We start from the raw sequence: 27,784 nt of genomic DNA on the forward strand, positions 1-27,784 counted from the left end.
CTATTATGAGCATAACAAATAGTTTTTCTGTTTCTTGTATTAAAAATATACAAGTTTCCTGTTTTAGGAAAAACTTGTTATAAAATATTAAATTTTTAAATATATAAAGCAAATGAATTGTCATTATAAAAATATTTCTACATGAGACAAATCTGATAAAATAAAAAAATAATTCTTAGAATTAGTTTTTGACATTTCAATATTTTATCTTGGTTGAGCCATCGCATATAGCTAATCCATGGCAGCATACCAGACCATTGCAGTACCCACGATAAATGCCCAGAAGTATCTCTCTGCTGTATGGTTGCTTTTCATGTATGAATTGCGAATGTCACGAAGCTGATGCGCAACAGAAGTTAATCAATGTGTGGTCTCCACAACAAAGCTGTATGGCCAACAGTCACTCCAAGAAAAGCTACTGCTGTCTCACTGCATAACTACAATGATCCACCACTATTTCATCAATAACCAGGGCTTTTTTGTGATACTTATGAAATTAACAACCATCATCCTGGACAAATTAGGAAACAGCCTGTTCCATCAGCATACATGACTAGTTTTGAATCTTTCTCACTGCTTCTTAGATCATCATCATCATCATCATCCGACGTTTCCGTTATCACGGGTCGTCGTTCATTAATATAAATTGAGAAGAGGATTTATAAGAGAATACAGTCCTGTGACACTCCTGTATTAACCTCTGACCATGCAGACGTATAAGAGCCCTATCGGCCTATTGACACACACTGCCTTTGACTTAATAAAAAGGACTCAAACCGATGAAAAGCTATGCCTCCGTAATGATAAATTTTAGATAGAAGGACTGGATGGTAGACACAATCACCTAGATAATTACAGAACACTCCAAGAGTCCTCTGCGACTCCTACAAGGAACCAAGTGTGTAATTAATACGGTCATAAAGTGCTGAATGAGTGGATTTTCCCTTTTGATAGCCATGTTGATTTTGAGATATGAGAGATTGGGCAAGAAGATAAGAAAATAGACTGGGAGACAAACTTTTTAAATATTTTTTAAATTTGAGTAATCAATGCTATTGGTCTTTAATTGCTTAAAATGGACTGGCTTTCCTTCTTATTCAATGGTTTGACTACAGAATTTTTAAATTTTGTAAGAAATGTTCCAGTTTTAAAAGGTTGATTGATAAAAAAGACTAACAGAATGTCTATTTCAATGGCACAAACCTTTATGATATTCAATGAAATGTCGTCCCATCCATATGAGCTTTTGTTTCTTACAGATCGTATAACATTTATGATTTCTTTTAAATCGCTTGGCTTGAGAAATATCAATGACTGTACCAAGTGTTTACATTGCCATAGTCTAGTTTAAGACTGTGCAAGCCACTGTTGCAAATTCATGTATGAAATAACTATTGAATTCTTCAGATATTTTATGGTTATCAGTGACGGTTTTACTACAAACTAACAACAAATCAATGTATTTGGCTACTGTTCTAGTTTTGCTTTTCACAATTCTCCAAATTGCTCTTATTTTATTTTGAGAATTTTTTATTTTGTTATAACAGGTTTTCTTAGAAATTATTAGACATTCATAGTCAGCAATGAACTCTTAAGCTCTTGAGTTTTATGCTTGCTTACTCTGCTCTTTTCTATATTCAAACAATGTTTTGAAGCCTTTAACGTAGCCAAGGTTTAGTGCTTTTCTTTTTTCAATTGTTCTTTTCTTTTCAGGTTTATTAAAGTTCTTTTTCTTTTTTTTCAGTTGTTTAAGGAACGGCTATTAAAAGTTTGTGATTTTTAAGAAACTTATTAAAAGTTTTCATACAGAGTTATGTTTTTATTAAAAAATTGCTCCCACAGTGTGTGTATCTGCCAGTGTTCTTTGAAGGTGTTACAATTTTGTTTTGAAAAGTTAAAAGTTCATATTATTTTATGTTTGTTTATAAAAGATTAATAAATAACTTAGGAGTTTATAACACATAAGTACACACACACACACAAAGGAATCCATACAAGAAGAAGAACATACACTCATACAATTGTGATAACTTACAATAAACATATATAAATCAATAGATTTTAAAATTAAGAAAAACTAGCAACCTATTTTAGAGTTAAAATTAACATAAAACTAATTATCATATGTATAAGATAGAAATACATAAACTATTGTAAAATTGAATCATCAGATAAAAAAAAAATTTCTTTAGTCCAAATACCACAGAGTTTTACATTAAATCTTAATATCAAGGAGATTGTTATGCAAAGTAAGTTTACAACACCTGGAGTTATAAAGTGAATTTAGATCAGCTGGGGACTTTACAATAATGGAATTTTATTCTTTTGAATGATGGCTTAATAGGAGACTGAGAAGAAGCTTTTCTCATCAAAGTTAATAAACATTTGAGTTATTAACCCTCCGTAACACACGTGGACGTTGAGTTACACAATCACACGCGCGCGGCGGAGTGTGACTCCACTATTGATATATTTTACATTTTCTTAACAAATCCTAATTCTATGAAGATTTTGTAAACCTTTTTAGTATTTAAACATCTAATTGTGTGTTTACACATGCTTTTTTTAATTTTGGGTGGGTGTATGCATGTGTGTTTTGTAATAAAAAAATACGGTCAGTTTTTATGAAGAATTTAGTTTATTTCTCTACAACTAAACATTATAATTGAAAAGAATCACATGTTTAATTTATATAAATGATAATAAAATTAAAAAAACAATATTAGCATAATAATGAAAGTAAAATATGATAATTTTAATTTAAAATATTGTAAAAGTTATGTTTAACTTAGAAAAATTGGCGTTTGAATGAATAAACGTCTTGCCAGCAGGTCAGTCTTTGCCTTGTATTTCTAGTACTTATTCATGAACTAAACAATAAACTGTTCATACTTCCTATTCAAGACTTTACAAGTACAGTATTTTTACAACCAGATAATTTATAAATTAACGAAATGTTAAATCTATCAAAAAACAAAATGCCTTGAGTAAAGTTCTAACAAATTTTGTTCAGTTGGAATCTGAACCTTCTTCTATAATTTGAACTTTGGCATCACAGTCCCTGCACACATAGCTTTGAATATGTTTCCATACACAAATATTTGTGGCATCCCTTACATGTGAATCGGGTTGGTCTGTTCTTTTTTCTGTCACAAAAGCTACACCTTCCATGAGTTTTCTCCCTTTGATCCAGTACATGATTTGGTTGAGTTTGCTGGCAGTCCCAATATTTCCCCCCAGACGTAATCTTATTGACGTTGGGATGTTTGTCTTCGCAACTCTTGCTCTGATGTAGTCATCAAGTAGGTCTTTGGCCAGTGTTTTAAGAAAATCTTTTCTCAGCAGGTTGGTGTTTCCACTATTGGCCTTATGTATTAACATAGGCATTGATGCCTCCAATGTTCAAAAATGAAAAAAAATACCACTAATGTCCACCTCCTGGTTATTCTTGCAACAGAATACGAGCACTTCATCTCGTCGACTTTGTCTACACCTGATTTTTGTTGCATTATAAAATGTAATTAATTGCTGGTTTGTGCACTTATTTTCATCACTTTCCACTTCATCTCGTTCGTAATGAAGTGTTGACAGGGCCAAGACCACCTTGTTTTTCTTCGGTTTGTAAGAGACAAGTGTGGTATTTTCTCTAAAAGCGAAAACACTTGAAATCTACTGGGCGATTTTTTACTTCTTTCATGAAGTTTGGGATTCCCCTTCGGTTTTTTTTTAATTGTAACCTACAAGAGTAAGCTTGTCATTTTTCCAATAAGTCTTGAGCTAAAGGTATTGACACAAACCAGTTGTCACAGGTTATATTGCGGCCACTGTTAGAGATTGGGTGCACAAGACGTTTTACGATTTCATGTGATGAGTTTCCGCATAAGTAGGGTCCTGGTTGCTGCCGCCCACAGTAAACCTCAACATGTTTGTGTAGTACATCTTAGCATCACACAAAGCAAATATTTTAAGACCGTATTTGGCGGGCTTGCTTGGAATGTACTGTTTAAAACTGCAACGCCCACGGAAAGCATCCAACATTTCATCGATGGTTACTGTTTCAGATAAACTGTAATGTTTCATGCAGTTGTTGTTAAATTTGTCAATAAGAAATCTCACAGCTGCAAGCTTGTCTGTAGCTTTCCTCGTACCTCTGGTCCTATAATCATCAAACCGCAAGCATTTTAAAATGAACTTGAATCAGTTAATATTCATTGTCAGCCTAAAATATTCTATGCCTGTACCATCAGTACGCCATAGGTCCTCAAGTCTTGTATGAGATAGCTTCATGGAGCCTGCAAGGAAAAGCAGCCCTAAACAGGCCTTCAAGTCAACAACAGTTATGTCACTTGCGTCTCGGGGTCTGGTAAAAATTAGGGCGTTGGCTAGAAATATAAATGTTTGTACATCTCACTATCTCCTGTAACATTTCATCGGTAAAAAAATAACTTCAGTGCGTCCAAAGGGCTTTCAGCATTACGAGCATCTGCACGAACGCCAGGTAGATGTCGTAGAAGATCACACGGTCTTCTTCTGACCCTCCAATTTTGATCCTGGTGTCATTCTCCACACAGTTCCAATCGTCTGCGACATACAGGTCATTAGTAATAACATTATTTATTACCTCATTGCCACGAATGTCCTGGCCATTATCCTCCTCGTTTTCAAGAACAGCTTGGTTTAAAACTGGGCTCATTATCACTGCCTTCAGCTGACTCCTCACTCAGTGAATTGTGATCGCTTTCTTGAACATTGTCTTCTTCTGAATCATCGATGCCCCAATTTCATCTCCTAGAAGTCGAAGAATTTCTTCTTCATCTGGTTGATGCATCTGAAACCAAATAAGAAGTATAATACAAGGTAACTAGGTACAAAGTTCTGAAATACATATTTATTGGTTTGAGAACATCTTTTATGAGTAAAACAATACTCAGGCTATAAAATCAAAATATCAGATTTTATGTATCGAAAAAAAAAACGTGTTTACTTACCTTTAAAAGTACTCCGGTTTTTAGGTTTGAAACGTGATGAGAGATGACTCTAATGATGAATGCAGTGTAGAACGCCGCGGAGCGATTACTCCGTTATATCAGATAATGAAAAGAACGCATGCGGAGTGTCACTCCGCGGGGATGTTCTCAATGTTACTGCTCAGTCGCGACTGAACGTACACGCCCCAACAACCGCGCCACGCCTTTCTACAGATGGAGGGGGAAGCTACACGCGGGCTCAAGGCTCAACCCAATTCTGACCACTATTCTAACAACAAATATACCTACTTGCGGAGTGTCGCTCCGAGGCGCGTGCGGTGGGGGGATTAAATACAGTAATAACTCAAAGTTTTATTATTTGTATTAAATTGGTGAATCTCGATTTTTGAATCCAAGAACAGAAAAGACATTTACTAGATGATGAACACTTGAATATTGGATGACAACCAGAACTCTCAGATCTGCAAAGATTACTACTACCAATATTAAATCTACACTAAGCTGACAATGATGATTGGAAGATGAATAAGTGTCAATGGAACATACAAAGTAAAACTGGATTTGAACTCAAGTAAGATCTACCCAATTTATGATTCCAAATTTTTCAAAATTTAAACCTATTTTTGTATAAATTCAAATTTAACACGTACCACAATTTTTCCTATGTTGGATATAATTTTTTTTATGTGCCCATGGCAGTATAATCCACGAAACCCTGTATGTGACAAATAAACTCAATAGCAATTATTGTAAATCAAACGTTTATTTATTTATATCAATAGCTAGTTAAGCATGGGCAAAGTACGGGTTAAATAAAAAAATAAAGCAAAAAGAAAAATTTAATAAAGGACTAATTATTCATATTAGTACGATTTCTTTTTACGGTACTTCAATGGGTATGAAGAACACAAAAAATATAAATTTATAGAAACAAACATGATAGAACAAAAAAACAACTCTTTAATTACAAAATTACAAGCATTTCCAGGTATTGTGATCGGTATTGTTGTCGCTATTATCTTATCTTTCTCGAGAATCCCGATTATGGCAGGCCGTGCGGCATCACATGATTATTTAAGTTTTTTGCACGGTACATAATTGCCTTTCCATTACAATTCAATTTATATTTCTGATCAGACCCTCTAGAATTTGATATTTTACTGATAGGTACTATCTCGAGACTTTGACCTCTGTCTGAGGATGGATGTTTGCGATAAGACAACTCCTGTTTTATATTGACAAAATATTCTATGCTAATCTAGTAATCAGTAGAAGCAAAATGTCAAATAACGATTTATGTCTGGGTGTGGTCGGTATAATCCCAAAGTACCCTTTTTACTTTGAGCAACATTTTTGGACATGAATGTTTGGCCCCTTAAGTGACAAAGGGACAAGTTATGCATTATGATCTGATAAGGCCCAATTCTACAGTTCCAGTGAGACAGGATTTAAAATTAGTAATACTAGAGTCAATTGTGGTTTCTGATTGGCTTATTATAAGTGTTCCCATGGTTATATGTAGGGTTAGACTGTGTGAATAAGTCAAAGAGATCCTTTTCATGACCCATAATTGCACAATAAATGATAAAATATTTGAAATTTTAAGTTATGTCTCAATTAGTCCATCAATCTAGGGGACTGAGGGGAATCAGGATTTTTGGGTGGGGAAAAATAAAAAACTAAGGAGTGGTTGGCATTGGTGGAGCAGATAATCGGGATACCAATATTCAGGCAAAAAAGGACAAGGAATTTTAGAGGTCAGAGCATTTTTGCAACATGTTCTACCTCTATGAAGATTGATTGACTTATTAACAGATTCTACCTCTATGTTGAAATTTTTTCCTCTGTACTCTCAGTCTTGGTTCTCTTTCTTAACATTTTTGCAACATTTATATTATATTATTTTGTTCAGGAGGTCGATAGCAGTTAGTTAATAATGCAAAACTCGTATTTTGTCACTCTGGCCCGTTAAGTTCACACTTAATGGGGAGACTTTAATAAGCGGCCTACACTTGTTATTCGATTGCTGTTTTCAAACAATTCAATATGCTATCCCACTTCGATATGTAAAAATCACGTGCAATACGAGTTATAAATAACCATAACAAGAAGAATCTTGTACATTACAATTTTAAAAACAAATTTAAGAATAACATAACAAAACTTACTACGTCTAGACTTAGATGTCAAAGAAACCTTACAATATTACAACTTTCCCAGCTTGATAGCAATGAGTAACAGCTTTTGTGAAATGGAGGAAAGAATTCTCCCCATGGGTTATCAGAAGCCAAACGTACATGTTGAAGCCACTAAAACTAATTCTGTCACTTGTGAAAAATATCTCACATATCTTCCTCATATTCATCGCCATTTTCAGTTTCAAAATATTGGTTACTTCTTGCTGTTTATTGTTTATTACATTAAAACTGCTATAAGTAATACTTGGTGAAATCATATGCTAAGTTAAATAAATATCGAATTATGTCTTCAGATAAAAACAACCGAATAACGAGTGTGGGCCGCTTATTAAAGTCTACCGCACTTAACTTACTTTCTAATTTTAAAATAAAATTTTGACAATAGTGTGAAGTGGCTAAAGTAAATATTTATCAGTAGCCATGATTACTAGTTTATCCTGTGATAAGCCATGTAGGCTACACTGTGCCACTGTCAGTCTTGTTTTTAAGCCTTGGAATTTGCCCATCCTTTCTTTAAATATACTAGTTTTATTTCTTAACACTAAATTTGTTACTTCTCAGGTATCAATCTCCAAACCTGGAAGAGGCCTCTCCCCATCATTTTAAATGGAGAGGTTTTGCACATCTAAGTGCAAAATGTTTACAAGAAATTAGACATCAGAATAAAACTCAGGATATTTAAATTCAATTAATACTCAATTTCATAAGAATTATTTAATTATAAGGTTGTATACTTACAGAAACTGTAAGCAAGATAGTATTCCTTTTGTGACCGAGAAAAAAAGAATTTAATTTATAACCTAATGCACAACACAATTAATTGACTATTTAAATTATTAATAACAATCTAGATAAAAATTCTAAACAGTATTTGTCAATTTTCTCAATAAAAAATTAATACTTCATTAAACTTAGCGAGAAAATGTAAGGACTTAAATTTTTATAACCTAACAATCAAATGTCAACTTCATCCGATGACAGTTTTTTTTTTCTTTTGTTCTTACTGTAGCTTCTGCTGAAAAGAGGTTGTAGTCTGTGAAGGAGAACAATGAGTCGTGAAACTGTAAGCCTGTTTTCAGCCAGCTGTAGATGGGAAAGGCAGGCTGCAGTGAAAAGTCCATATATTTTCCCCATATTCTTTAACATCTTCAACATTCTTTAACCCATGCACTTTTACGCCCTTATTTTATATAGTATCGTAATGGGAGATGTTTCATTTTAAAGATGAGTACGATCCAAATGGCTATCAGTTCAGTAAGCTTTTAAATTAAATATAAAACGAATTCATGAGGTTTATTAAACAAAGTTTATATTATTAAATGACGAAGTTAGTGAAGAATTTTGTGAAAACAAAAGTATTCTTGAATGCTTATAACTTTGACTACACATTTTGTAATTAACAACTGTTGTGTATCTCGTATTGACCACATGTTAATCCTATAAGGATATATGTACTTTGTGATGAAACGGAAGCCACCTATTCAACAGAGCACGCTGTGGATTTTATGGTTAGAATAATTTACTATAAATATTGCAGAATGTGTATTTTCTTCACTCAAACATCTTCACTATGAAGATCGGGGAAGGTAATGTCTGGTTGACTGCACGCACCGAGTCGGTCAAGGTCAAAATCGAATCACTCAAGGGGCTTGACATATTTCATTTCTGTCTGTCCGTCCACACGATATCACGAGAACAATTTGACCTACAAATTTGAAATTTTTCATGAAGCTCCATTTCTATACAAGTAACATTTGAATTTAATGATGGTACATGTAACTACATAGGATTTGGCTGAGCGTTAGCAGATATTTCTACTTTGGTGTTATAACTAGGATGTATAAGTATAACTAAGATAACAACGAGAAAATAATAGAGTAAATATAATTATAAAAATACTTAAGTACAGCCATATTGACGTTCAACATCTGATGTTGGTGACTTCGATATTCTGATGTATTAGTTTATTTCTAAATAGGAAAACAAATAATTTCAAAGATAGTACATGTCGCTCTATGGTATTTGGTTGGGTGTTAGCAAAGTATACCAAACACAACTTGTCTATTTTAGAGAATTATATAAAGAATTACATTTTAATTTCACACTTTATACCTATATTTTAGGTTATCACTTACTTGTTATTATAACTTATTACTGTGTTATTATTAATTCTCATATTATATTAATTATTGTTACTTATTAATTAATTACTATATTTATGCTTTTTTGCTAAAGATTTTTTGTACTGAAAAAGTAGTAAACATAAATCACCTGTTTACTATTATAATTTAACACAATATGATTATATTTATATTAGTAGATCTTTTTTACTATTATACATTGGGTTTACCGTTGGAAAAATAAAATAAATAAATAAATAGAGAGCAGTGCAGATATCCATAACTATCCATTTAGGCATAAGGTTAACGAATGGCTTAACTATACTGTCAATCAGTTAAGCTTTCTCTGGCTATGAGTTAATTTTTTAATGTACTGTATTACCTTAGAAAGCGTTTGAATTATAATACTCTGTGTGAATTATCTTTTATAAATACAAAAAATAATACAGGAATTTTTTGTTTTTTTATGCTTTCCTGCATATACAAATAAATCTTTAGCTATTGACTCGAAATTTGCACGTAACTTAAATTCTACGTAGGCAAATCATGTTTGGTGATGAGCATGTGGCTGGGCCCTTACCAATCTCAACCTCCGTTAGATATCTCAAAAACAATTCCATATGTTGATTTTAAATTGTGCAGGTAACTTCATTTGTACATAGACAAGAATTAATTCGATGAATGTGCATATATATCCATGGACTCGGATTGAGTTTTATTAAAGTCTATAACTTAGTAGGCTGACATATTTTCCCGTTTTTAATTTCCAATGGAATTATTCAATTTACAAATGTGTACATACTGTAATATACTATTATAAATAAATACATGCTGATATAATAAGATTGATTATAAATGACAATGAATAAGTACTGTTTCAATACGGATATCTTTAACTGCCTATTTGTCTGCCTGCCTCTCCTCAAGACACCTCGAAAGTGAAATTACCTATAGAAATAACATATACATAGTATTAGTTTCTATTGGCTAACAATTCTTAACCCAGTTCAATCACCGGATATGGATCTTACCGGATACCATGGTCAGGTACTGACTTCATAACACACACATTTCGTTCTTCGTCCGTGCTGATATTTCGTGTAAGGGGAACTCAAAATGGTAGGAAAAATTATTGTTTTATTATCTAGTTTTATCCAAGTGATCCGTGTTTATTACTCTTAAGTTATATTTTTAATGTAACTGTAAAACAATTTTGTTAAGTAACGTTGTAATTAAATGAATTTAACTCGAAAGGAAATGAATTAAGTCTGATTTAGAAGTTTCTCATGCTACTTCTGCTACAAATCTATCAATGTTTTAATCGTTTTCACTAAAAATCCGCCCTTTATACCTTTTAATTCATTTCAGCCACCAAATAAAGATTGTTGATGGTAATAATCTCTATAGGTTAAATACTGTATTTAACTCTTAAGAAAGCGGGAGTAGATAGGTTAGATTGTTGAGAACAACATTCTTAGGTTAGCTTATTGAGAATAACATTTTTTGTTGGGATTACTTATTCATTCTTACTATGCTGTATCTTTAAAAAAATGCACTTCATACTTTGAGTTGTAGCTTAGTAAATCTTAAATAAATACCTGGTTTTTTAACGTTTTAAGATATAGGCTTGCCAATTTGCATATAGGCTACTAAGGATATTCAATATTGTAGAAAAATCTTTTAGAACTCCTTCAATATTAGCTAGTTATGTTAAAGGGGACATTTAGGGTGAGAAACTAAAAATTAAGACCGTTGGCTCTTTGGTAGGCTGCAGTATTGTAAGCAACAATCACGGAAATGGATTCATTAATATTTATGATTATTTCAACTTATGATTAGGGGTAGGGTCCAATAAGCGGACCCGGTTTTTTTATATCGAAGAATATAATCATCGATACCTAATATTCGCATATCGAATCATAGACTATCAATCGATATAAAAGTAATAACAATCATATGTATTAAATTAAAATGTGAATTTAATGATAACAAATAATAAATGAACATAACCAAAATCAGGAAACAACTCATAACTTTAACTAAATGAAACAGAACGAAAAACGTTTTTACTAAAGTTGTGTCCACCATTACCTTCTTTTTTTGCATCTGAAGACGACCATGTTAGCTCCTCTGACAGTTACATTTGTTACCTTTCCACAAATATCACATAATGGATTCTTAGGTACTAACCCAACATCCTGAAGCCATAAAAAACATATTTTATCGTCTTTTAAAGCAATTTCGTGAAGCTTCCTAAGATTGACGGCCATTTTAATACACAATGTTACGAGAAATTTAAAATATTACCTTGTATTATTTGAAAGTGTTTACAGCTGTTCATATAGATTATTTAAGTTGTTAAAAATAATTCATCAGTATCGATTGATTATATCGATGGTTATGATTAAGTAATATCGTTTGCCAATTTCGATATAAAAAACCGGGTCCGCTTATTGGACCGTACCCCACTAATTAATATTACAAACGGAATTATGTCATAGGTTTTTCAAATAACAGTACAGTTCAGCTGTTTTTATTATCCAAGAAAATAATAATTAAATGATGAACGAAAAAAGCTATTAGCCATAAGTAACGTCAGCTGAAATCGTTACTTACAGGAGTCATGGTGTAGAGTACGATAAGTGGACCCGGTTTCATATCGATTAGTACAATCATCGGTACGTAATATTAATTTATCGAATACACGTTAATAGGTTGTAGTATTATAAGTGGCCACCAACACAATCGGATTATGATCATTGAATGATTCGAATCATAGATATTCATGACAATCCAAAAGATTGAAAGCAAAATGTTCGAACAAATAACATGTTTGATATTTCGAAGAGGGTCAATCAATATGAAGTGGTCCAATAATAGTTAAATTAATTACTGGACTATTTTTAAATATTTTAATTGTTTTATGTTTTTACCATACTCCTAAGAGGTTAAAAAATGATTTTTAAATAATTTTATCTTTCACCGTTTATGCATGGCGGCCATTTTTGTTTGCGAGAATCCTACAATTTTTTGCTTTGTAGACATTAGCGTTAAATTGATTATCACTGGATTGGATTATGCTACAGCTTCCAAACCAACACCATTCTTTTCAGAAAGATCTCTTCTACAATACTTACCTTCTTCATAGCTCTAAAAGCAAATTTTAACTCCCAAAGTTAAGTATTGAAAATTGGCAAATTGCATTAGCCTATTAGGAAACTTAAAAAACAAAGAAGGGATGATTTATCACAGTTCAAACTTTTTGTTCAGTTAGATAACATAGCTTACTAATATAAAATATAGTTTTAGCCTTAAAACATGTTTCCTTAATTTTTTATGTACATTTTTGAAAATTGAAATTTTTGAGAGTTTAGAGCTATCTCTGGTGGGACATGATATAAAAATCTGATTTTTTCACAGCATGTACATATATATGGTGCTGAAGTAATGTATAAATTTGAACTTTGATATTTGACTCTGAGCAAAGTTATGAATTTTCAAAAGTTAAGAAAAAAACAGATTTTTGCCAATGTAAATATTATGCGAATTATTTAAATATGAAGGTGGTAATTGGCCTATGTTTGATGAATTACAGGTTTACTCTCATTGGATATACTTGTGTTGGTGATATGAAAATATTTAAAAATAGTCAAGCAACTCTCATTGGACCATTTCATATGGATTGACCCAAGAACAATATGTTTTGCTAGTTTCCAATTTTTGAAATTAATGTATAAATATTAATATAATTTACAAATTATAATATTTTATATAATTACAACAAAACATAACATTTACTTACTTTATGTATTTTCAAGGATAAACATGACTACTTGTGAAACAAAGAAGACACGTACGTCACTGTTTTTTCTGCCATTTTAGTGAATAACGAAAAACATGATTTTAGTTTTGAATTTATTTCCAAACACAATTTTACTTTGAACTAATTTTGAGTGATAATGTTGAACTGAATGAAGTTTTAGGCTTTTAAAATCGTTTTGTAATGAAACTATACTTTTATATGTAAATAATAAATGTATATGTTCCAGATTACATAAAATAACTAAACTTTATTTAAACAACGTTTCAGGAGCATAGTAGGCTACTTACGATTCTTTTAACCAATCTGAAATTGTATTTCTGCAGATACTGATGCCGTCAAAAGTACATTCATTAATAAAAAAGTAATAGTTTGTTTAATTGCAACTAAAATAGTATACGATTTTTCATTATATTTATTTATTTATTTCCTTCCAACGGTCAAAAACCAATTTACATTTGTTAACTTATAATAGGATTAAATCATTAATACCAAATTTATAATGTTCAAAACAAGCCTTCTCAAGATCATTTTTAGATACATCGTGTTTGTTCTTACTTTTCTTGCAGGGAAACACTAACTGGAAATAGAAAAAACTCCTAAATAATAATGAAATGCTAACAACATAAATATCATTTATAATAATATGAAATATGCGTAATTATTTATATGTTTTCTCCTGAGTAGCAATGATTAAAACCGCTTTTGAGAAGTTGTTGAAGCGTCTTCTCTAGAAATCTGTACTTCTCTTCTGTACAAATACTCACAGAGATGCAAGGAGGTCGCCTGATATACCACTTTCTAAACTTAGCTTCATGGTCCTCTACAAGCATTCGACTGTCTGTTACTATCTATAAAATGAAATACGTTTATTATATGAAAGTGTTTATAGCTAATACATTAGTTATTGTTCAAAAATCAGTATCGGTTTAATTGTATAGAAAGTTAAAATTAAGTAATATTGTTTGTCAATATCGATATAAAAACCGGGTTCGCTTATCGTACTCTGTGCGAGTCATGCTCTAAGTTTTTTTGTTGATGTTGACTTAAGTGTTTTTATTTAAGATTTTATAGCTGTTTTGATCATAATACAGTTAGCCTAATATGTAAAATACCAAGGACTTTTTTTGGTGGTTTAAAACTCACTTTTTGATGTAATATTTTTACTTGATATATTTTTCAAGAAGTAAATGTATGCCTACACAGGGTATATATATTTTTATTTTATTTTTAGTCAATTTATCCTTATTTTGTTTATGTTGCATTTTTAAGTGAGTGGAGTAAAGTTAGTACTTTACTACGAAGTCTAACAAAAAGTTTTATTTCAAAAACTTTTTATATTTTTTTAACATACAATGGTAAGTAATTTAAGTTATTATTTTGTTCTATAGCATTTAAAAAAATATATAAGTGACACATAATTTTAATGTATTTATTATTTACTTTCAATGTATGCTTGCAAAAATCCTAAAATTGCATAGGAACACAGTTATTAGAGGGTTAAAAACTGTGTTTTCTGAAATGCCAAAAAATTCATCTTCTACATTGCTGTAATTTATTGTTAAAAAGTCTTCCAAGATTTTGTCATTCAAGATTACGGTAAATTATAAGTGAGATTAAGAGTGAATAAATTGTATTGCAAAACAACCCAGTGAATTGATTGGCGCCTATGGGATGTGGCACGAAGCAGCTGTGCTGTGAACAGATGAAATACATTGTGACTGACCGGGGATATTAATATGGCACACACTGTTAGTATTGTATTGCAGACGCTTCATGACCCACTAGATATTGGTTGTCATTAATATGTCAAAAATATATATATATCGTATGGGGGACAAAGGCAGCTATCCATAAATTAAAAATTACAATTATTAAAAAGTACGTAAGAACAAAGTTCTTGAGTCATAAATTAAAAATAATATTAAAATCTCCCGTCACAAAGCTAAATCCAAATTACTGAGCCAGTTTAGAGACCCATCCTCTAAACCACTCAGACCAGCCAGACCACCAGAAAACAATCGCAAAAGGGCAGGTCGTTTACAATGTGCTCAATTGTCTGAGAGTTTGCGCCACAATCACACGTCTGGTCGTCAGTAATACCCCACTTGAATTTCCAGTGATTGCTTCTCCCAACCCCAGTTCGAAAACGATTCAATAAAACCCATTCCTTTCGAGGTTGGGTAATGTCAAAAATAACCACTGGGTTAATGTAATTCACACTACTAACTTGGACATTGTTTACTGGCAGTTGTATTTACTTTATTAAAACCCCAAAACAGTTTAAGCAAACTTGTAAGACATGTTACTATCCTAATATGAGCTATCTTGGTTCAAAAGATTTAAATGAGATTATTTAGTAATACCTTAAATTAAAGGCTTTGGTGAGACTAAACCAATTATGCCAAGAATTCCTATTTTGACCTCTGTCATAGACGGGTACCAGTTTTACAAATATTTTTCTTTAATTTGGCACTATGCAGATTGTAGAGTCAAATTAGTCACCTCTATTATTCACCATTTTTCCTTTCGCAAGATCTTTATAAATGAGGTGTAACACAATTTTGCCACAATGCTGTTAAAATATGTTATATGCCTTTTAAAATTGCTAATTTTCAGATAGAAATAAAATTAATGGTAGAATAATAAAACCATTTTCTTGACTTTGCAAATACAGTTGAAATAAATAGCTTGATATTGTTTTACTTATTGTGTTTTCATGAGTATCCAAAAGGTTATACTTAATAAAGAATGTATGTGTAGTTTATAAATTATACAGTTGTTTTAGAGTTGTTTAGCTAGAAAATTATAATTTAAGAGTACTTTATTATTTTTTCAGGGTAAGGTAAAGTGCTCGGAACTTCGAACCAAGGATAAGAAGGAGCTGTTGAAGCAGCTAGAAGAGCTCAAGACAGAGCTCACAAACTTGAGAGTGGCAAAAGTCACGGGAAGGTGCAGCTTCGAAGCTGTCAAAAATGTAAGATTTAGAACTAATTTGGGTTTTTTATATAAAGGAATTCATTGGAACCTCTATCAAATTTCAAAACATCAAATTTAAAATAATTATTCAATGGAAGAATATAAACCTAATTAACTTACAAGTATGACTTTTATTTGTTAAGCTTATTTAATTTTTAATATAACAACTTCAGCTTTGCTCTCTTACTATAGGTTTCACGGGAGACATTCAATGAATTCTTTTTAAATTTGTTAACATTGGAGGACCGAATGGATTTGGAATACATGACAAGTGTCTCTAAGATAGTGGAACATAGGTCCATATTGTAAGGCAAACTCCTCTGTTGTATCTGATTTTATTTTGCTGTATTAGAGTTGCATTATTAATATTGTCATCCTCCAAGATGTATGTTTTTTAAATTTTAGAGAGATCTCTTGTCCCAGGATTACACTCCCTTAATTTCTGAGATGTAGTTTTATGTTCAAGGACTTAGATTTCAAGGTAGAGTAAAATCTGAAGAAATCGGATAATGCAATCTGCCTATGTATCTTATCATGTAAAACAGGGGTTTTCAAGCTTTATGCCTCATTACGTTGACAATTGGTTATGCCTCTTTTCTACCATATTCACCTTATGTGGTCAACACACGTCGTAAAATTTCAATTCTGGTAAGACGAGCATGTTTTTTTACTTAAATATTTGATATAAAAAAAAGTCCAATATTACCTCAAATACTTTTGAACAAAGAGTATTTTTTTACAGTTATTGATGCTAGTAAATTTGTTTGATTAATCAATGAAAACACTGCGAAACAAATATTTTTTGTAATTAAATCTACAAAAGGTAGTTAATGTCACTATTACGTTAGTCACTTTTTTAACTTAGTGAAACAGTTGGCATTGTTTTTTTAATGATCTGGTTGTAACTGTGATTAAAGCATATAGTAGGTGACTGTCAAAGTCCAGTCTTGCTGGATATTTTGATTGTAGATTAGCCCTTTGAGACCCACAAAAACAAAATATAGGAAAAATTGTGTAAATAATACAAAGTTATAGTTTACTAGCAACCAAAATAAGACTAAAATTGTTTTTTTTTTTAATTTTTTTTTTCATGAGTTGGGAGGGGGGGAGGGGTGTTTACAAATTGTGACACATGGGTCTGAGTGGATCCTACCAAAAAAGTGTAACAATTGTGAATCTTTTTTAAAATACATGTATTTAAAAAAATAGAAAAAAAACTACAGTCACACTTACTACTGGTTAAGAGTAATTTAAAAAGATAAAAATTTTAAACACAAAACCTTATGTCACCTCACATTCTTAAAATTACTCATTTGTATGAAATTTTACAATGCAGTCAGCGTCTTTGTTCAAAGCAAAGGTAAACGTTGCACTTCTTACATCTGGTCCTGGATCTGGACTTGCAACCTTCTAGTCGACATGGATCTGTGGCGTGTTGCGGGGAGAGGAGAGAGAGGAGAAGAAGAGGAGATGAGCGACGGGGATTAGAAGGCGGAGAAGGGAAGCGGAGGAGGATTTTGGGAAGAAAGATGAGAGGGGGAAAGAGAGAAGGAGAATGGAGAGAGTAAGGATGAGAGATTGAGATTCTTGAGATTGTCAACACATGGCCAATGGTTTGTAGCCATCTTATCGTTTAGTCTTCGAGGATGGTTTTTCGCCACTGGAGCAGACCTATTTTATTCACACGCCGCATTGGTGGTTCTTCGGCATCTTCTAGATGTTCTGAGGTCCGTATCCGAGTTGGTCCACCTACAAGATACTCAGCATTCGACAGCCTGAAATACCATTCAGCTGCAATTGATCTTTTTTTTCTTTATGTTAGATAGTTCACAGGCCAAGCGGTACTCAAACCATGAGTTCACAATTGCTAGGTCGAAAAAGTGGATGATCACCTTCAAGGGCCATTTTTTGGTACGAAGCCAGGACCTCCAATACTCCATCATCTGATCAGGTACGTCTACACCCCCCCCCCCCCCCCCCCACCCCCCCCCCCCCCCACCCCCCCCCCCCCCCACCCCCCCCCCCCCCCACCCCCCCCCCCCCCCACCCCCCCCCCCCCCCACCCCCCATAACGGGCTTCTTCAATTCTCTGTAAAACTGATCACATTTTGGTTATGTCATTTAAATCCATACAAACAATAATATATAGAAACCCCATGATTACATTATGTATCATAAACAATCACAAGTATCGTGTAAATACGTATATTGTGGATATAGACAGATATGTATACCGCCAGGGCCTTATTGAAATCGTGTCTATACGTCTATCCGTCCTATCTATCTATCCGTCCATCTGTGCGATAGCTTTCAATACCTGATACCTGATGTCTTCATTCATTGACCAGAGTTGCTGGATTGAAAGCGTCACAATAAAATAAATAACTAACTAAATTTTACTATTTACACTATTTACAAATGCAAGTGGCGGCAAGGCAAAGCTATGTTGCTAGCGTTCATGAAATAATCTTTGATTGAGTAGAGAGGGTTGGCCAGGGACCACTTTCTAAGCCTGCATTCAAAGTTCCCTACTCTCAAGAGCTTTAAGATGTTGAGGGAGGCGAGTTATACATTCTTACTGCTAATGCGGGAAACAATCTCTTGTCTTGCTTTAGCCTACAGGAGACTGTATTTAGTTGTGAGCTGTTTCCTCAGTCTGTAGGCATCCTGAGCTTCACCCCTATTTCCGAAGGCTGCAAGGTTTCCTTGACATGTATGTTGCTGGCGACAACATACTGGCTAAAAACCATTAAGATCTTAAGTCGGTTGAACAAGGGCTTGCAGTGATCTAAGAAGCCTGCAATGACATGATATCGCACAGCATGTTTTTGCAGCAATAAAATTTCGGCACATCCAGAAGAATGACCTCAGAGCAGCAGACCGTAGAGAATGTGGCTATGAAAACAGCCCATGATAGTGACAAGATGTTTTCCCGTCAATAGAGGCTTCAGTCTGCGCAACAAGCAGGTCACTCGAAACAGTTTCTTACTCAGTTCTGCCACATGCCCGTTCCACGTAAGTTTGGAATCAAGAGTAAAGCCCAAAAGTTTGACACTCCCCACTGTATGGTTAGCTAGAGATAAGGTGCATGTTAAAACTCCTGCGTTTTGAAAAGGTTTAGACTGAGTTTTTGTTGGCTGAAAACCATTCCTTAGCTCTGTCATAGACTTGGAGTGCTTGAGCTCTCGCATCTTCAGGTGTGGCTTCCGCTTTAAAGAATGTAGAATCATCTGCGAACAGAAGTACATCACCCACCAACCTCTAGGTCATTAATTAGTACCAAAAAGAGCTAGAGTCCGAGAACCGAGCCTTGAGGCACACCGTGCATAACAGGCAGCGGTTTGGATGAAGCTCCGTTAACAGAAAATATTTGTTCTCTTCCCTCCAGATAAGAATGGAACATTTGAAGAGGCTGCCCTGTAACTCCGTACAACTCAAGTTTTCCTAAGAGTATACTGTGGGAAACACAGTCAAAGGCCTTGCTGAGATCTGCAAGAATCAGCGCTGTTGACTGCTTTGCTTCAAAAGATTCCAACACTTCTGCCACAAGTTGACGCACAGTCAGTTGTAGTTGAGTGGTGGCCTCTAAAACCATGCTGCGATACCGAAAAAAGATGGTTCCTATCCAAGTGATCGACTAGGCTTCTTCATTACTGTTTTCAAAAATTTTGCTGATAATAGGAGTCAATGAAATGGGTCTGTAGCTCTCGATGATCTCAGGATTACCCTTCTTGTAAGACCGGTATTGTACGTGAGACTTTAAGTGCCTTAGGGAACACAGCAGACCCCAAGCAGTAATTCAGAACCTTGGCTAAAGGGGCAGCAATGACATCTGAAACATAGTTTAGCATAGGGGTTGACAACCCATAAATATCCTGACTTGATGAATTTTTTAATTGACATATTAACCTCTCTACCTCTGCAGGACAGACCGGATTCCAAGTTGAGAATGGAAACGGCTTAAGCCTATTACTCATGGGGCCAGATGCCAAGGCCAGCGGATCCGTCTGGTTACATGAAGATATTTTATTGATTATATGTTTTATTTCATTTAACAGTGTAGTATTAAATTGATCAGGGCTGGCATTACACTTGAGTACTGGCTTAGTCTTACAGGTTCTATTTACCAGATCCCATGCCGCTTTGCAGGGATTTGGGTCTGACTCAATTTTAGACATTGTTGAAATTCTTTTTAGCTATATCAACCTGTCTCCTGTAGATCCTTTTGGCCCTTAAATAAATGCTATACAATAAATCCCTGTTTTGACCAGACTGAAACCTTATACCTGTTACCAGCCACAACAAATTTCCTAATATTTTGAAGTTCAGGCGTGTACCAGTCTTTTTGGGACTTAGAGATCGGCCCACCCGACTTGTGGAGATTAGCACAATACTTTGGTTTAATGAACTTAGCTGGAAATATCCTGTCAAAGATACCATAAAAAACATCAAAGAATAGTTGGAAAGCGGTTTTTTGGATTGACATTGTCAAGAATAGCAGACCAGTCTGTATTTATAAGGGCTAGTCTAAAATATAGGAAATTGCTCGACATTTATTGGCCTAAAGCTATGATTTGTAGGTGCTATGCCAACTAGGCCTGCTTTTCAATGCCACTCACCAATTCAATGTTTACATCTAGGACCACCGGGCGGTGGTCGGCAATTACAGGGTCTAGAATTGATGTTGAATGCTCCCAGGAATTTAGATTAGTGGCGATAGCATCTAGACAGTATTGACCACGAGTTGGTGGTGACTGCGGATGTTATGTAAAGGCCGTAGCTTCTTAGTAAGCATAGAAAACGATTTTGACAGTTCATTTACTTCATTAAGGTGTATATTGAAATCACCCCCGAGAAAGACTAGCCTATTATGTTGTCTAGTTAGTTCAGCCATGATTCTGTCAAGGTTTGTCAAAGAACTTTTGGCTTATCGCCGCCAGGCGAGCGATAAACAGAGATTATAGTAGCAGTGACTTGGTTGACTATAATCTCGATCCCAGAGAGCTCAAATAGGCATTTCATCACAGGATGCACCTAAGTCTAGTGTATTACAACTTAAACCTGCTATTATCATATATTCGAGGAACCCCCGTTGTTTATGAAATTGCCTAAAAAAGGCTGCCTTAAGCTCTAGAGTATCGATAGTGGAGTAGAATTCAGTCTCTTGGCTAGTAAGACAGTGCTCACTGATACAGAAAATATCTGGTTTAACTTCGTCAGTAAATAGTGAAACAAGATTGTATTTAGTCCTGATGCAACTGAACATTAGCAAAAGGCTATTGCTAATGATACAAAGGCTATCAATAAAATGGTCCTAGACTCTTGAAACTTGGTATATCGGTGTTCTATTCAATAACACTCAGTTAGATTTATTCCATAGAACTTATTCAATACTGATTTTTGAATTGATGAACGCTGAATTAATACACTATAACCAGCTGTTTTATATATTCATATTTATTTTTCATTGACAGGAAGAAAAAATATATAGAAATACCAAATAAATAGGAGGCTAAAGGCATTTATTGGCAGGGCGCCATTAGCCACAATATTCACATTTTTGAGTTTCCTCACTTTACAAGTGGGATAGGATGGGGAGACTACTATACCACACACCCACTACATCTACTCTACACAGAAATATTCAAGTAGCTATATCAGAAACTGCAATTCCCTTATTCAGCAGAGCTTGGCCCCAAACCTTTAAAACTTATGTAGGGATACTTTCTCCGTCATTTTTAATTGACTCCACTAAAGGGCTTTAGGGAAAACGATCCATACTCACTCCCAAATTTATATTGACCTCAACGGGAAATCGAACCCGCGACCTTCCAGTTAGAGAGTCGCAACCTTAATTGTACGCTACAGTGAAGGTCAGGAACTCTGAGTTACTATTTTACGACGAAGAGATTATTTGTGTTTGCTTCCACATAATACCTTATTGTAACAAATCACGGTTGTTCACAAAAATTGACCATTTTCAGGAACCCTTCTCATACTCTGATAGTCGATAACACACACGCCAATCATATTATGCTAAGTATATAAAGAGATTTCTCAAATAGTACATCAGTTGCAATGATCCAGAATTTTAAATTATAGTATATTTTTGAAATAGTCACTTTGAATAAAAAGAAAATGAGTTCTGACAACGAGGAATAAAGGTATGCTTAAGATAGTAAAGGAATATAATTGTGTGATCAATATTCTTATTGTAAAAGTTATATGAGTTGAAATTATATACGTATACAGATTGGTGCAATTATGCATAACGTCAGCAGAACATCTGACATGAATTATAAAAAAAGCAAATTATTTCAATTAGATGCTGCCCGAGATATTGAAATTCATAGAATTGAAAGGAAATGAAAACAATGGAAATTACAATTTATTAAATGAACAACGTACCTATTTGACTGAAATTGCTGAAAGAATTCAATAAGGATTTCTCAACAATCTTCAAGCTTAAATCCTTTCTTCCTTTGTCCAGGTACAAAACTTTTGTTTTCCTTAAGATATTTATTTTTACTAACTTTATTCAGAACGTTTCCTGCTTCGTTATGTTTTTACTGTAATACCGTCCTCTCAATAATATGGGATAAGTCCGTAACAAAGTAGTTTTGTGGGAATGTGAAATATTGGGAGAAATAGCTGGACAGTAAATATGTTTATTCCCATATGACTTCATTTAATTTCATAAGAGGACTTTATATCAGTATCAAATGGGCAAATACACATATTGTATTGAATTTTTGTTTATAATTTGTTATTTATCATTGCAACTTAATGGTTTAGCCGTTAGAATGAAAGAAATACAGGGATTGCCAAAATCAAATAACTTACCTCAAAATCTGTACCTCAAAAATAATTCTTTAACCTTAAAGGTTCTGTATCTCAAACGTTAATATTGTAACCACAACGGCTAAGAATTTTTATTGAAAAGAATGAAAACCTACCTCAACACTTGTAACCTAAAACTCTACCTAAAAATTATTCTGTATTGTTCAAAGGTTTTGTATCTAAACATATTTTAACCACAATGGCGAAGAATGTAAGTGCTGAGAATGATAACCTACTTCAACATCTGTACCTCAAACATTATTCTGAAACCTCAAAGGCTCAAAGCTATGCTATTGGCAAGGACCATATCATATTTCGACCAAAAGGGGAACACTATATTTATAATCGTTGTTGTGCATTCACATTGTATTCTCTCTCGGGTACTGTTAATAAGTTATATCGATTATTCAGAACCGGTGACGTTATTTATATGCAAATATTGTATGTAACACATGCCTCAATCACATGTGACCCAATATGTCATCGTGAGTTGCCGTTTTGTGTTTCAGTAGCATATACTCGTATATGTATTGTTCACATGCGCCCCTAGAATATATATAGTATAATATAATTGTTTTCTGACCAATAAACGTAAATATAAATGGACAAATAGTTCACTGTTTTCTCTATTTAAAGACTTTGTGACTTGTCAATTAAAAGATTTAATTGCGGCATTAAAAGATTTGTAACTAAATTATGAAGAAATTAACAATTAAAATAATATATGTTAACAAATGTTTAATATACTTACTGGATGCATTTTTTTCTCGTTCATTCATTGTAATTAGCCCAAGATCGACTATATCGACTAAAATAATAGATTTGATATGCAACCGTGAATCCAATCCAATTTAGTGTGGTCTCATGGTGACATGTTTCGAAGTTTAACCTGCTTCATACGTGGGAAAGGTTAATCTGGAAACCTCATCAATATTATGTGGCTCGCGTTCTCGAGTTTAGTTAAGACCTCAAGTCAATGTCAAACAAGGTCCGACGATGAAGGTCAACCCTGGAAACAGTTTATTTTTAACACATCTAATTCAAGTAACTAAACGTATCTGCTACTTACACGGGCATTTTTAAAAACGGAGAGAGGTAATAAACAAAAAATGTATTATTAATTTCTAAAATATTGTGGCTTGTGAAAATAAAAAATCTGAGAGTAGTCTTATTATTATTAATATATTTATAGGTATTGACCACCTATTCCTTTAAATTTTAATAAAATATGGGTTGTGGAATAGCCTCAACGCTTAAATTTAATATAAGTGATAGAGCCTAGCCTAATAAATTATATTTGAATTATTGAGTAGGTAAAAGATGTAGCAAATATATGTATATATATATATATATATATATATATATATATATATATATATATATATATATATGTATTAACTACACGTTAAAATCTCTATAGCAACCAAAGTCTGGTTAAATCCCATTTACAAGCTACTCGACCCGATACTTCTTAAAATTGAGGTCGTAGCAGTCGTACAATAAAGGAAAGAGTAAGAGTTTTAACTTGTTTTTGAATGTTCCTTACCTGCACCCAGGGAATGCACAGATACTGATTTGTTAATAGAGCCATTGGTTTTTTGCCAACCTTCCATTCTTGCATGATTGGTTTTAAAAAGGTTAAGTTTAAACCTTAAAATGACTGGTTTAATCAGTCATATCAGACATAACGAAGTTGCGGACCAAAAGAAGTAAAGTATCGCTGAAGAAAGATAAGTACTGAGGTACCAGAGAGGTTAGTTAGTTACGACTTCGTTTATTAGCTAACAATGAGCGTTCTTGGCTTCGAGTCAACCATTGTGTTTAAATTATGATAATAATGGTATTACAAAAAATATTAATTTGTAATATAAATATACATATTTTTAGATGTACTGAAGGTTATATTTCTTGAGATATCGTCTTCTGTTGAATGGATTTAAACTTATTTGACATGTCATCGAAGGTATAATATATATTATTACTGTGGGGTCAGCCTTACATAAGATTTAATGATTCTGATTATTTATTATGCTACTTTTAGTCGAACTTAAACAAAACTCATGTGCAGTTGTTTTATGGAGTGTTACTCGAAGGTGAAAAAGAGATCATGAATAATTACTGTAGTGTGATTAGTTTTGTCTTTTGGAGTCATCACCTTTTGGGAGCATTGTGTGTGAATCTCACATCATGCCGATATTCCGAGCACCAGTACCAGCATATTTAGAGCACATTTTAAGAAGAAAAGTGTATTTACTAATAAAACGTATCTTATTGATCTAATTTTAGATCCTGTTCAATCTTTTCGAGTATTTATTTACAAACCTATCAAATGTCGTTCATGGGGCATCTCTATTCAATTCGTGTTTTGATGCTGTACGAATGAAATGTAACCCCATCGCATTTATATATTCTGTAGAAGTCACTAGTTTTTCCACAAGTTTTTATAAAATACTGCTACGGTGTTCCACATCGAGTAAAACTTCCAACTATGTATCTTCATCTCATTTAGGTCTTCTTTATGTTGGAAACACTTTGTGGTCAAACATATGTCTTTACCTTTCCGTAAAACTGGTAATATATTTTGTGAAACTTGTCTTAAATATTTTTTTATTATCGGGAATTTCAGGATGTACGGTACGACGTTATGGTAATATCTTTATGGAAACTGGCTGGATTTACGCCCACATTGTTCCATTTACACACTTCCCGAAAAGGGGGGTTTCCGATTTGAAAATGATTATGCGCGCGACTCCTTACGTTAAATTATTGTACATTGTAAATACGCAGAAAGTGGTGTTTCTATTCTTCAAGGGATACTCTCTCAGGTTCATGTCTCTAATTTAAACCTTGTTAAAAATAATTAGGTAGCGGACTTTATGGTCACCCTATACATTTCTAACAACAACTAAAACATTATTTACTGTACACCAGAGTCATCAGGCCAATGATGGTGTATGGCTCAGTGGTATGGTGGCCAAAAGTCCAACAGGTGACTGCCGCAAAAAAAACCTGTCAAAGGTTACAGCGGTTGGCATGCTTGGGGACAACGGGTGCCATGAGAGGAACACCAACCGCTGCTATGGAAGTAGTGCTAAATCTCCCACCCCTAGACATATTCGTCATAGGAGAGGCTAGGATGGCTGCCTACAGACTGAAGTGCAATGGGAACTGGCATTATCACCAGATCGTTTGACATTCTCAAACTGGATATTCTAGAAATGATGTCTGACAGAATGGCAAAGGTTACGGACTGGGAAAAACCATTTCAAGTCAACATTGTTGAGAGGAAGGAATGGTCAAAAGGTGAGTCTGACTACATGAAGAAGGCTCTAACCTGGTACACGGACGGGTCAAAGACTCTGAAGGGTACTGGGGCAGGGGTCTGGGGAGCCAGACAGAGGGTTAACTTAAGCTTTAGCCTAGGTAAACTGGCAACTGTCTTTCAGGCTGAAGTTACAGCCCTTGCAGAATGTGCAAGAGTTAATGTGGAAAGGGGCTACAAAGGCAAAAACATCTACATTAACTCGGACAGCAGGGCTGCTCTGCAGGCCTTGGCCAAACCATGACTGTAATTCGAAGGCAGTCTGGGAATGCCATAAGGTCTTGAAATTGCTGGCGAAAAACCAATAAAGTTATTCTAACTTGGGTGCCTGGACATAGAGGAATCACAGGAAATGAAGGGGCAGACGGTTGCGCTAACTTGGGAGCCAACCGTCTTCTTACCGGTCCTGAACCAACGTGTGGGGTCTCATATAAACTTAGCACGTAGATCAGTTACCAAGTTGATGGCTAACAAACACCTACAACATTGGAGAAACACTGAGGGGAATGTACAGGCAAAGCGGATGCTCAAGGGACCATCAAGGAACATTGCAGCAGATGGCCTTAGAATGAGTAGAACGGAGATCAGAAAAGGTGACTGGTTTTATTACAGGTCATTGGATATTCCGAAGTCACCTGAATAGAATAGGTATTCCAGTTCAGGAAACACTGTGCAGGAAATGTGGCGAGGCTGACGAAACAGCCAAGCACGTCATATTTGAATGTCCGGCATTACAGAGCAAACGCTCAAGATCCCTAGGTGTTCTTATGCATACGGAAGAGGGGTTGGAACAGGAAAGCATTGTTCAGAAGATCTCATGGTTTTGTAAAGGCCTGGGATTTGATACAGCTTAAACCTGGGAGAGGGTGCACAATAAGCCGGATGGCTGAGAGGCAACTACCAGGCCTAGGAAAACCTGGCCCTCTGTAAAAAAAAAAAAAAAAAAAAAAAAAAAAACATTATACAATTTAATATAAATAATGTAAAAGAAACTTTTAAAATAGTACGCCAAAAGTAAATTTTACACTTCAGAGAGAATAATTTTGGTGTTGAACGAATAAAAAGCGGAATGTGACACATTATGTAGTTGTATGCAATGTTTTAAAAGTATATACCAATCTAAATTTTAAAATCAGTCAACATTGAAGTGGCTGTTATGTTTCTATAAATTTTAAAATGTCTAATAAACCTAATATTGTACAATATACTTGTATATTAAGTCCAACATCTTTACACAACACAAGCAGAACACACACTTATCTTCTTGTGTAAAATTTCTTTAATTTACATGTGTAAATTCTATTGGTTGAGAAAATACATTCTTAATATTATAACTATGTAAAAAACGGTCCTAAGCAATAATAGTAATTCAAATTTACTCATTTCTCTTCAAAAAGTGTTAGTGAAATATCACAAAATCATATTTCAGTTCTAGATAGATCAAAAACCAACCGTTTCAAAGGTTATAATTTTAACATAATTATTCCTGAAAATCCTGATACCTTTGTGAATTATAA

General features: G+C 33.9%; 1 long non-coding RNA gene across 1 annotated transcript; it reads left to right on the plus strand.

Moving 5' to 3' along the window:
• The first annotated feature begins 10,232 nt into the window (after positions 1-10,232).
• Positions 10,233-16,096, plus strand: LOC124364559. Its single transcript, XR_006922634.1, has 2 exons — positions 10,233-10,425; positions 15,966-16,096. It is a non-coding gene; the product is annotated as an uncharacterized LOC124364559 (long non-coding RNA).
• Positions 16,097-27,784: the final 11,688 nt, after the last annotated feature.

This window comes from Homalodisca vitripennis, chromosome 6 (assembly GCF_021130785.1).
Source record: "Homalodisca vitripennis isolate AUS2020 chromosome 6, UT_GWSS_2.1, whole genome shotgun sequence".
In the NCBI taxonomy this organism is placed as follows: domain Eukaryota; kingdom Metazoa; phylum Arthropoda; class Insecta; order Hemiptera; family Cicadellidae; genus Homalodisca; species Homalodisca vitripennis.